We start from the raw sequence: 11,436 nt of genomic DNA, 5'->3' as shown, positions 1-11,436 counted from the left end.
GGTTGGGAAGATAAGAAGTAGATGTTTTTTTAAAAGATAGCTTAAAATTCCAAATAAATGATAATTTTTGAAGAATGCATAGAAGGAATGCTACAGTTATTTGGAGGGAGAGGAGGATGGATATCTAAAGCTGAAGAAAAGAAAGCATACAAAGGCGAGGCACTGCAGCACTGCATCTGGTGATGGAATTTAGGGGGCAAATTTATGCCTAGAATAAAGTTTCAAAGAGAGCTTGAGACTCAAGACAATTGTAAAAGGAAAATCCTCATGATACAAGTAGGACACCTTGACTTCAGTAAAAACAGCAAGAGTTTCTTTGTCAATAAGCTATCGGCTCTCTTCTGTGAATGGCATTGTTCTGGGATAGTGTGAATATGATGCCGCCATGCCATCTGGCATTTTCTAGCTAAGAACATCTCTTGTTCTGAAATGCAAAAATGATAGCAGTAATAAAAGCATAAAGAAAATGGTGGCCTATACAATCGACATGTCTTAACTTATAGAAATAGGAGTCAATAACTACTAGACTTTACAGAAACCACATTCACTTTGGTGAGCCCTCAAGTTCTGGAATGCCTTTCTCTACTAGGCAATAAAAGTGTTTAGTAATTGTTGCTTTTAAGAAAATAAGTTAAAGTAGAAATTAAATGGACCCATGATAAATAATAGCCCTTGATTTATATTTGGAGCAGGCATGTGTATGAACACCCACCCCTTAATTTTGCTAGCACAAACACCATCAACAATGATATCATCAAGGGGTTTCTTAGTTATTAAAAACCTTGTGGAACTTCATAAAATAATTTTATAAGATAATCTATTCATCCCATCAGTAAATATGGAACTACATATAGAATCAGATATAGAAACTATTTAATATTTCTAAATCAAAGTCAGGGTGCACTGAAATATGATACAATTGCTTCAGTATCTACACCAGCAACATCAAGGACTAACTATGGATAAATAGAGCACTAAAGTGGCTAGTCACTGCCTTGTTGCCTTCATCCTCTTATAAAATAATCTGCCCATATCTACAGCTTTGGTTAAGGAATATGAGCAGACACTTGTGTTTTTATCAGTAAACTTATCTCCCAGGAAGCAGCTCTGCTGGCAATGGTAAACATGACTGACCCTTGGTCAACAAGATTTGCTCTCATAGGAAATGGGATTCAGTACACTGAGAGATTGGGTCAGTCATTCTCAGAAGCCAAGAAAAATTCATAGAGATTTGAGGCCAGTGGACATGTTGAACCATAAAGTGGAGGACCTAGACTGTGTGAGAAGAAGGCTGAAGATATCAGCATACAGCCTGACAGAAAAGCTGCCAGGTACCTTTCCAGTTCTTTTGGGACCCAGCAGACTCATAACATGTTATTTCTCATTAGTACATAAAGAGGGAGGTTCACATAGCTGATAAAGGGCCGAGCCATGATGCAGAAGCTCTCATTCATACTAGGTTGATTTATGTAGCCCAATAGGTCCAGGTGCTTTGTGTGAGAACCTGCTTGATTAACTGTTTATCATTACCTTCAGTGTTTTCTTCCTTAAGAAAATTGAATCTTTATAGTCTTTAAGTGAATAAACATCATTGCTGAACCCAAATGGGACCACAATGGCCACTGTCTTACAATTTAAAGTTCTTTGAAATACTGTGAGAAATCAGCTGACAGCATCCCAAAGCTGTCCTGTGGCAATGGAACGAATGTCATGGACACTGATGTTTTTGTAACTATAAACTTTTCAAGGGATTTTTGTCCTCCCCTATAATGATTAGAGAAATTTTCATATAATGTAACTATTCTACATATTCACATAGCCTCCAGGAACACCATTCATGGGCACAGGAATTCTCAAATATAGTGTAACACAATTTTGGCAAAAGGCCTTTGACAAAACCCTGTGAAAGGGGGATGACTAATGATAAATCCACCACAACTGGAGGCTATTTTCATCTTGTACTAAAATTCTTCAAGTGGTTCTGACATAATTTCTGTGGTAACTCTGCATAAAAACCTTCCTTATTTGTCTCCCCTCCCTGCTCCACTCTAACCCTCCAAACCTATTCTGGGCTAAATGCCAGAATTCATTCCACCACATGGCACACTGGGTATATCTTTACAGTTGAATGTATTGGCTATAGTATGATGGCATTTTTGAAACATTAACTGATTTTTTCCCTTCTGATATTTGCCATCTCCTACTCCCACACACTCCCCCTACCCACATTCATGTAGATAGACTTTTCTGGATTCATTACCTCAAGGAAGGCAAAAGACAGAAATGGTCTACTGGCTTAGCTTTTGTACTTCCTAAAGCCTCAGCCAATTAAGGAGATTACACCAAAATATCTCAATAAAGATTATTTTAGAGAGAGATAAAAGGTCTGTGGGCGTCATACAGGGGACCTCATACCACTTCAAAGCCAGATTTCAAAGAGATAGCCAGACCTTGGAGGGGGACAATGACTAAAGCCCTGAATTTTCCCTCTGGATGAATACCCACAGCAAAGATTTATTAATATTCCAGGACAATGAAGATATCGGCATTCGTGACATGTGTAGAGTGCCTTCTCCCCATATTCTGGGTTCCATGAATCTGTTGTAGCTCTAGTAAGGAAGAAGACTACAGTAGCAACTGAGATTATATTTTTTGCTATCTTGATCTAGATAAAGTTTTAGGGTCAGAATTAAGTTCATAGAAAGAAAATAAGTAAAGTAGAATGTACACTTTTAAAAATGAGCCTTATACCTGCAGTATCAGTGTTTTACAGTCTTATAATCAAGTAAGTCCTTGACATAACTTTCAATAGCTTGAGTAGAGTTGGTTTATCTGTGTTCTCCTTTAGACAATCTGGAGCATGTGTTTTCTGTGTGGTGGGAACCCTGCTGGCAGGAACACTCACCCCATGTATGAAGGACCAGGTTTCTCTTATAAGTTTCTCATTTAATAATATATGTAGCACATAACCAAGATATTTCAATGAGATTATTAATATAGGCTGTTTTTAACTGCTTATCAAAAATGTTTAAGAGAAAGTTTGTACTGCTTGTTATTGTCTACATTTTCTTCATTTGCTTGCTTCCTTTTAAGTCTTTCTTTCTCTTTTTAAAATAAAATCCTATTCTAAGATCCAGAAATATCATGTTAAGAAATAGAAATATAAATAAGAAATTAGTAGTCTTCCAACAAAGAAATTCATTTTCAAAAACAACACCCCAGGGTGGGGAACGTCTGGTGTAAGATTGTTGATTGAACATATGATTGTGCTACCCTCCTTGCCAGAGATTCTACTAAAATTACAGTGTTAGAGTGTAAAGAGAAATAAATCTGCAACAATGAAGAAATTGGGAAGGAAGGTCTTTTGTAGATCAAAGACTTTAACAGAATTTTTTAATATGGAAGCAGATTAAAACAAGTTAATGGATGAAACAGAGTAGAAGCCGAAGCTCAAATGTGAGTATGAGGGAAACTTCAGAGGAAGCAACTACCAGTCATCCTAGCAGAATGCCAGTGAATGTCTAGGCATAGGGTTAGTGGTTCTTCCATGTAGCTAGAACAAACGGAACTAGGATTTTACCACCAGAAGAGGCAGAGGAAAAGTAGCTGGAGACTCTTCTCCAAAAGAGATGCATAAACTGTCTGGGGAGGGATTTGTATTTTAGTGTGAGTGCTGGCCTAAGAGTAAAGATGTCCTTGTTATGTCATTTGATGAGAAGAGATGAAACAAAATGTCTAATCAAAGGCTGGTTCCCCATGTGTATGCTCTAACACAGAATCTGCCAGTTAGTTAGCCCTGTGCATTTATGTGGAGTTCCTTGTCTGCCTTCTAATTCAGGAGAGAAGCCTATCAGGGAATATATCTTACTCTGATTTATTTCACTTAGCATAAAATAATAAAACAAAATAAAATAAAATAGAAGCATATCAACCCAAATAAAATAAAATAAAATATAAAATAAAATAGAAGCATATCAACCCAAATATAGAAGAAACCAATACTGAATAGTTATCATTTAAAAATGAATACTTTATTTATACATATGAATGTACAAACAAGATCACCAGACATTTGAAAACAGCTACCAGGAGGAAATAAAAAGGCCAAAAAGTAAAAATTCTCAAGGAAACAGAAATAATTCAGAAACTAGAAGAGGATTTTTAAAAGTATTTAATAAATACTGTGTTCATAAAACAAAAATACTATTGAAAAGGGAACAACTAGAGAACAGGGAAAAGTTCTTATAAATTAAAACTATAACACCTAAAATATGAAATTCAATAGAAGGGTTGAAATATAAAACCATAAAACTGTCCTAGGGTTTAGAAGAAATGGCAAAGAGATAGCAAATTTGAGGATAAAGATAAGATTTATAGAGGATTAACATAAGAATTGCAGAAATCCACCAGCTAGCTTAGAATTGTAGGAAAAGAGAACAGAAAATACTGATGGAAGAATTTTTTTAAAGAAATAATAGGATATTTCCTCAAATGGAAGAAAGGCAAATCCTCACATTCGATGAGTCTATTGAGTACTGAGCAGGATGAATGAAAATAGCTACACAGCTAACACGTGTTCATGAAATTTCAGAACACCAAGATAGAAGGTAAAAAATCGTAAAAGCTTCCAAAGAAAAATGCAAAGAACCACTCAACTTTTCATAGTCACATCAGATTCAGAAGATAACAAATTAATGTTTTCAAAATTCTAAGGGAAAAAAATATTTTGAACCCATGACTCTATACTCAGTCAAACTAGCAATACAATGTAAGAATAAAATAAAAATATTTCAGACATACAAAGACTCAGTTTATATGCCATATTTTCTGTCCTAGGAAGTCTTCAAAGTACATATTTCACTAAAACTAAGGAGAAGACCAAAAAGATGATGTGAATCCCAAATTGGCCTTTAATCCTGGAAGTTGCTGAAGAAATGCCCCAAGATGATAGCTGTGGCTGTGCGGGAGATCTTGACAAAAGGTCTAGATTAGAACATTTTGGAAGGGACCTCACTGGGAGGAAGCAGGCAGGAGGAGGGAAAGGGCTTCTATACAATAGTAATGAGCATTATTTAAAGGCTGGATACATATAAGGTTATGGTGGAGACCTAAGTTTTTGTTTTTGTTTTTGTTTTTTAAAGAAAAAAGAATTCCAATTAGAAGCACCTGGTAAACATAAGGGAAAAAAAATCAAGGTCTAAAAATGAAGGGCAGAAAAATATGACTTAATTCTGAGTGACTAAATAAAGTATAAGAACAGAAAAATCCATGTGACCTTGAAACTACGAATATTCTGCTTCAAGTGCACAGGAATTATGACATTAGACCTGTAGAGCAAAAAATGTAATCATTAGCCCCTTCTTCATCTCTGAAGTCAACATTTATATAGTCTTAATAAAGTCAATGCTGCTTATTAGTTTTCCAGTTTTAGAATCCACAGAGAGAGAAAGCACAGAAGATTTAATTATGATCATAGAATAGAATAGAAATGTTATCAGCTTTGACAAAGTAAGAACACAGCTACAGCTGACGAAAGATGGGAGGTGAGAGGGCAATGAGAGAGAGAGGGAAAGGTAAAGTGTTATGGTCCTAGAAGTGCTGAATCAAAAGATAAAATTCATGAGCATAAAGCAGTGGTTTCCAGGGGCTGAGGGTGTGGGGAAAATGGGGGAGAAGCTGGTCAAAGGTGGCAAACTTTTTGTTATAAGATGAATAAGTCCTGGGGATCTAATATATATACAGTATAGTGTTTATAACAATATTATATATTTGAAAGGAAGTAGATCTTAAATGTTCTCACCACAAAAAAAAAAAAATAGTAATTATGTGATGCGATTGAGGTATTAGCCAGTGCTATAGTGGTAATCATTTTGCAGTATAAGTATATTAAATCAATATGTTGTACACCTTAAACATATATAATGTTATATGTCAATTACATCTCAAAAAAAGCTGGAGAAAAAAGAAAATTTATGGACTAATAAGTGGATATTTATTATTAATACTTATTGCTATAAAGGGAACCGAAAGAATTAAAAATTAAAACATAACCAAAAATTGAAAGAGAGAAAAGGAGGTAGGGTATGATACCAACAAGATAAATCTTCATGTCTTACAGCAGTGGTCAATATCTTGTTCAAAAGGACCATTTAGTCCCATTTAGTCCTTTATTGCAAACAACAGAATGCAGGATGACTAGTTTAAACAGAAAATCAATTCCTTATTAGGTACTGGATAGTTCACAGAATCCCCTAGAGGCCTATAGTACTGGTTAAACAGTTTCACAATGACAAGCCCAGTTTCACTGCAGGAGTGGGCAAAAAAGTCCTTTCATAACCCCATTGAGAAGAAAAGCAAATGTTAGTTCCTTAAATGGCTCAGCAATGAGTGGTTACATATGGGCTGCTCTCTGAAAATCCACCTCCACCCCCAGTGGCAGGCAGAGACTCTGCATACCCTCCCACCAACACTCAGGCCAGGTGGCAGAAGTTCTGTCTCTGTTGCTCCCTTGAGCTCCAGGCACTGCTGCCACACACACTAAACAGCAAAGACTGTGGACAGGACTCCTCCTCAGGAGGCCTGCTGGCCTGGAGACTTCTAGGCCTATAAAGAAGAAGGGAACTGAGGCTGGGTCAGGGAAGTAGGGAATGGGGATGGATATGGCCTCTGCATTTCCTGCACCAACACATGGAGTCCGAGTATTAAATTCTGGACAGCAACTGGAATATGTTGCTTGAACCTAAATTGTGTAGTGGGCACTCCAATATAAAGATGATAATTGATGTCATCTATCTAAGTGGGACTGTACAGCAAGGGTGTATAGAAGAGGATCCAGGATGAAAAAATGAGTACCACCAACTTTAGAATAGGGGAGAGGAAAAATAGAATACACCAGACTGATAGGAACTTGTCTACAGAGGGAGAAAGAAACAATCAAAGTTTGATTCTTGGAAGCCAAGGAAAGAGAATGTTTCAAGAACATGAAATTAGTCAATGTTCCTGAGAAGCTACATAAGATAAGGACAGTGATTTAGTAACAGAGATGCTATTGATGCCTGGTCAGAGCTATTTCAATGGAAGGATGGGGGTGGGAACCACATAAGAGGAAGTGGCAGGTAACAAGGAGATAAGAAATAATAGATGAGAATGTAAGCAATGTCATAACATTCAACCATCATATTAATCCTGTGAGCCAGGTATTGTTTCCTTTGCTTTAAACAGCAGGAAACAAAGAGTTACCCAAGGTGGTCCAGCTGAGAGATACCAGAGTTGAGATTTAAACTCAACTCCAAGTGGCAGAAACGCAAAGTCCTATCCACACACCACTGCCTTCCCAAGCATCTTTGCCACTTTGTGTGTCCATAACTCTGCCAACATGTCCCATAGCAAATATTGTAATGGGCTTTTCATACTTCTGGTATAAAAACATGCTCAGCAATAGGATAGTGGTACTATGCTATAGTACATATGCTTTTGTTAGAGGAATGGAGTCAGATGAAAAATTGGAAAATAACAGCAGCAGCTTCTATCTTCTCTTCATGGCAACATGTGTGTTTGCTTTTGTGGGCCTTGTTCATGAGCTCCTATTGCACATCTCAGAATTCATTGGACTCAAATACCCCTTTGCAAAGATGCTGAACTGCCAAAAGCATGTTACAGGCTGTGCCTCTTTGAAGAACCAGCTTGAACTGATTGTTCTTAAGCTCTTCACATAAATTACGGAACATGAGGCCCACAGCTTTGCCCAAAGTTGTCAACAGGTTTTAATTGTCTCTGCTTTTCCGTACACACAGATGGCTTCGTTAAGCTGCTCTGAGCAGACCTCTGCTGTCTACTCTAAGAAAAATCAGACACAACAAATGGAACCCCGTTCAAAATAAAAAATTATCATAAAATAAATTTCAAAGTAACCATTGTTATTTTTCAAGCAGGTAAATACTGTATAAAGGAAAATAGTGAAAGTGACAGAACAGATATAGAGGCAAAGTAAAAAATTTAAAAAAATAATAAAAATGTGGATGTTTGAAGGCAGGTGCGGAAACTATTAAGTAAGTAGAAACATTTGGAAAAGGCAGGAAAGCCTTTTTATTAACAGCATCTATAATGAGACCTCAATTTGAAGTTTTTTCCCCCCAAATTCATTTAGAGAAGTTACAAGTGACCCAGTAATGCCACTACAGGAATCTCTCCATCAGAAATGAGAAAAGTATGTATAGTTATGAAAAATTTTTACAATATAATTTATACTAGAAAAAAATAAAGAACAAACTAGTTAAGTATAGTTTATCTACATGAAAAAAACACCATATATTCATTGAAGTCAATGATATGGCCTATATTTAATGACATAAGATGACTGTGGCTTTTTAAGTGAGAAAAATAGAATATCCAAAAATGTTTAAATCTATTTACACAATACCTACCTATATGTTCCTCTATGCACAGAGGGAAGTCTGATAGTATATTTGTCAAAATTTCAACCATACTTAGATCTTAGGAATGGGTTTTAGAATTGTTTTCATTGTCTTTATTTTATCACTCTCTGTTGTCTGAGTTTCTTCCTCTTTAAGAAAACATTATCCTTAGAATTAGAAAAAAATCGATTATGCAATTTTCATTTTAAAAAAGCAAAAATAAATCACGGGATGACCAAGAATCTATAGGATACTGCCTATCTGAGCTGCTGCTGCTGCTATAAAATTGAAGCCTCAGTGTGCCGTGCAGAGCAACCTCCATGTAGCAGTCCAGGACAGAGAAGAGAGGTCATGAGACTGAGACACTCTGCAGGTGACAGCACCCTCTGGTGAAGAGGACAACTGCCAAAACACAGCTCTGTGCACAGTGCCTGCTTCAGGAAGAAGCTCTTAATCAGTAGATACTAAGTAAAATATTTTACTTAGGGCAGTAATGACTGTTACACATATAAACTACCACATACTCATTTGAAAAGAGCAATGCATGATAGCATCAGCAAAGGAAAAAGGTACAAAGTTAAGCAATTTGGAGTTCAAATCCCTGCTCTAGATTTGTACTATGTGAATTTGCACAATTTCTTTAACTCTCTGGTGCTCAGATTTCTCATCTGAAAAATGAAAGATTATAAAACAAAGATAAAGAATGATAAGTGCACAGTTAAGTGGCTGGTATGTAGTAGGTTCTCAAAATATAGTTACTATTAGCACATATCCATAATATTGGCAAAAAATTAGAAATACCCCTTGATTAGGAGGCAGAAGATCTGTGTTCTAATGCTGGTTGCAGTAATGACTGTTAGACATTTGACAGCATCCTGAACTCTGTTTCCTGATTGTATCTATCTCAATTCTGCACCAAGGCCAAAACAGGATGTTATATGAGGATGTACTAAGCACAAATGTAAAGATTGTTATTGAAATACTTATACATATCCTTTAACATAGGAACTAGCACAAAAAACATCAAATATATACTTATTTCTATTGTAGTCTTTTCTACTTGCCAGGAAAGATGGTTATCAGTTCTGTGGAAGCCATCTTGAGATCAGGTCATCTTAGGAGATGTTTTCACAAAATGATTATTAACCATGGTCTTCAAAAAAAAAAAACGTTTAAAAAAATAAGTAATACGTCCTCATGGCATAAAATTTGAAAGGTATCAAAAGGATACTATCAAAAGTAAGAGTCTCTTACTCTGGTCTCATCCAGCCTTCCAGGTTACCTTCTTTGAGGCAACCACTGCAACCAATTTCTTGTGTATCTCTCAGAAACATTATATATGTTAACATATACCCTATACATATATATACTGTGCATACACAGATGCACACAAACACAGGGATACATTTGTTTACCCAAACAGTAACTTGATATACTCATTGTTTTATATACATTTTTAAAAACTAACATTGCATTTCTCATATCGATATATAAAGAGCTGTCCCATCTTTTTAATGACTACATTGTATTTCATAATATGGATAAGCCATTTCTATGCTCTACTGACAGGATTATAAATTGATTCTAATGCACAATGCTCTAGTGGACAGCCTTATATGTAAGTCATTTCACAAGTGTGAGTATATCTAAGATAAATAAACAGAAGGTCAGAGGATACAGGCATTTTATATTTTGTAAGGCATTGTTAAATTTACTCTATAGAGGTTACACCAAATTACATTTCCACCTGCAATGTAGGAGAGAACTGGTTTGTCTACCTTCTAGCTAATGCAGCACATAATAGGTAACAAAAAAAATCATGTATTATAGTTTTAATTACTATTTTCCTTATTATAAATAAGCTTGAACATCATTTTGTTTGTTTGAGAAATATTGTATTTCCTTTCCTATGAACTGTCTTTTCACATCTTTTGGCTATTTTGCTGTTGATTTGTTTGTTTTATTATTGACTTGAATTCATCAATCTTTTCTTTGATGTCTTTATTCTCAAGAAGACTTTCTCTATTTAAATTTTAAATCTTTTATATTTTTCTCTAATTCTTTTAATTTCCATTTTTTATTAACTATATTTTAATCAATCTGTAGATATACCTGTATCTAATACAGCAGATGGGAATCATTTTTTTCCCAGATAATTATCAAGGCTATCTAAAACCATTATCTCCACAGTCTCAATTTTCTCCTACTATATTTAAATTCCACTATATTATTTACTAAATTTCTGTATGTATTTGGGTGTGTTTCTGGACTTCCTATTTTGTTTTATTTATCTGTTTTCTAGCTATGCACCAGCATCACGTTGTTTTAATTTTTATAGTTTTAGAATATATTTTGATATCTGATAGAGATAATTCTCTCTCCTCCCTCTCTCTCTCTCTCTCTGTGTGTGTGTGTGTATTCCTGGCCATTCTTACTTATTTATTTTTTCTACATGATGCTTACATCAATTTATCTTGTTAAAAGATTGCTGGAATTGCATTACATTTATGGATTAACTTGAGCGGAACTTTATGAAGTTTAGTTTTTCTACCCATGAAAAGATTATGTTCTTTTCTAATAGAGTTTTTTTGAATGAAGGTAAACAAAAATCAATCTCTATGTACCAGGGATGCCAGAGTCCTAATACAAAGTTTTATTCAGAACCTGCAGGTCCATTTATCTGATTAAAACAAAATCTTGCTTTGGCTTATATGCTCTTTCCATTTTGTAGAAAAAAATACTCAATAACTTAAATAAGGCTTCTCTGAATGTCACATTTGCACACCAAAAATAAAAGCGAGACTAAATGAGTCACTCACATGTGGAGTGCATTCTATTTAATGTGTTGATCTCCAAATTAGTTTGATATGGTTGCCCAATTCAAAACACAGCTAAGTTCCATTTCCTCATCCAAAATACTACAAGATGTATCACTCAACAAAACAACTAAAATTATCTCATTTGGAACCACTTAAGAAAATAAGCATTATTGATTAGCATTTGACAATTAACTTTGAAAGAC

The sequence above is a fragment of the Pteropus medius genome, unplaced genomic scaffold, assembly GCF_902729225.1.
Source record: "Pteropus medius unplaced genomic scaffold, Ma_sr-lr_union100, whole genome shotgun sequence".
Lineage (NCBI taxonomy): Eukaryota > Metazoa > Chordata > Mammalia > Chiroptera > Pteropodidae > Pteropus > Pteropus medius.
Note: the sequence above shows the minus strand (reverse complement) of the source record.